Source organism: Marmota monax, unplaced genomic scaffold, assembly GCF_021218885.2.
Source record: "Marmota monax isolate L192 unplaced genomic scaffold, Marmota_monax_Labrador192_F-V1.1 WCK01_AAM20220418_F8-fsc00065, whole genome shotgun sequence".
NCBI classification, from domain to species: Eukaryota; Metazoa; Chordata; class Mammalia; order Rodentia; family Sciuridae; genus Marmota; species Marmota monax.
In genome coordinates this window covers 509,520-511,628 of record NW_026694038.1, presented here as the reverse complement: position 1 = coordinate 511,628, position 2,109 = coordinate 509,520, and the positions used below count along the sequence as shown (strand labels likewise).

The following is a 2,109-nucleotide window of genomic DNA, read 5'->3' as shown; positions in this document are numbered from 1 at the left end:
ATTTTGACTTATTTATATAAACACAGAGTGCATATTATTCTAATCATGATCCCAGTATTGTGGTTGTACATGCTGTGGGATTCAAAATTCTTTTAAAATCTTACACATTTTCATTTTTTCCCCATTTCTGATCCGTAGTCAGACGCGTTATCCATTGCGCGACTGGCATTTTTTCCCCATTTCTATAGCATCTATTGCTCATCTGTAGATATAGCGAATACTTAGTAAAACCTGACTGATCCAATAAAATATAAAATACATTTCCAAAAAAAATGTACATTTTGAAATCATAGGGCTATTTTAAAAAGCAAATTGGTGAAAGCCTGTTAATGTTACTTCAAAGTCCAACATTCATTTCTATGATTTTATAGGTGCCTCTGATAATTTTTAAGAAATGGACAACTCAAGAAATTTTACAGCCAATTAGGGAATTTAGGAATCACCTGTTCCAACTTCATGTAACTGATTTAGCCACTAAGGTTCAGATATGTTAAGGAACTTGCAAACATAACATTTTTATTGGCAAGGAGAAGCTGGTACCAGTAATCTCATGTTCTTGACATCAAGTCTAATGAACTTTCCACTAGTTGTCAGTCTTGTTTTTCTGTGTAGTCTAAATCAGAGTTGGGTGTTTAACAAATGACTTATTTTAATTTTTTTTTAACTTTGAAGAATGTTTTACATATCCTAATTTCAAATATGCAACTCAATGATTCTGAGTAAATTTATTGAATTATGCAACCATCATCTAAACAGAGTATTCATTTCATATAAAAGAGGCATACAATAGGTGGTCTCTTATGACTGACATTTCACTAATAATGTTTTTGAGTTTCATCTGTTTTAGCATTTATCAGTAGCTTGTTCCTTTTTAATGTAGATGAGTACTTTATGATCTATACCATTTTGTTTATTCTTCAATTGTAAACTTACTGCAACCTTATTGCTTCCAATTATGACTATCAGGAATATTTCTTCTATGAACACTTATGTGTAAGTCTGTTAGATGTACACACATGTTGTCATTTCTTTTGAGCAGATAAGAGGGTAGTATAAGGGGTTGAATGGTAAATTTAACTTTTAAGACACTTCCAACTGTTTTAAAAGTGGCTCTACTTCACCTCAGCAATAGATGAGAGCTCCTGCTTCTCTATGCCTTAACATTTATATCTTTCTTTTTATTATAGTTATAATAGTAGACATAAAATGTATCTTAATGAAATTTGATTGGATTTTATTTTTATTTTTTTAAAATCTTTTTTAGTTATCAATGGACCTTTATTTTATTTATATGAGGCACTGAGAATTGAACCCATTCATTGCCTGAACATGCTAGGCAGGCGCTCTACCACTTAGCATCCAACTGAGCCCCTGGATGTTATTTTTTAAAAAAAGCTTTGGCAAGTTTTTTTAAAGAAAAATTTTGAATGGTTTTCTTTTTGCCACTGTGTCCTGGCAAGCATCTAGTGATATCAGAATCACTTGGAACAATAATAGTCAGTAGGCCTACTCTGTAAAAATTTTTGCATGCTATGCCTAGTTCAATATTATTGCCACTATGGTGATGGATATGACTTTTAACCAACAAGGGATAGTCCTCTATTTCATATTTTAACAAAGCTGGACAGATTTGGTGAGGATGACCAATTTTAATTAGCCTCATCTGATTGACTTTAGAATTTGTTTCTACTCCAGGATGTACTTTCTAATTTTCATAACAAGTTGAGCCAAGAGTTGAAAAACTTCAGTGACTCTTTTACCTTCGTTGTGGCCACCATCTTTCTGCCATAGGTATAGACTGCCCCTAACCAAGAACAGCAATCATAATGCCTGGGGTTAAGATGTCATTTTGGTTTAATTTTGCTTTTTCCCAATGATTAATGATATTAAACTTCTTTTTATATGCTCCACTAATCAATCATATGCCCTCTTTGGTGAGTTCTCTACATTTTTACATATGTGTGTGTGTGTGTGTATACATGTATATATATACATGTATATATATATGTACATCTAACCAAGGTGTCAAAAGATATTTTTATTTTTACCTATGATTCTTTTAGTCAGTTTTTGTGTGTTGTATAAGACCATGGTAAAAGTTAATTTTGT

The 2,109-nt window shown here is 31.9% G+C and overlaps 1 pseudogene; it reads right to left on the bottom strand.

Annotated features, from left to right (window-relative positions):
* Nucleotides 1-1,426: 1,426 nt before the first annotated feature.
* Nucleotides 1,427-1,778, bottom strand: LOC124106513 (large ribosomal subunit protein eL30-like; annotated as a pseudogene).
* Nucleotides 1,779-2,109: the final 331 nt, after the last annotated feature.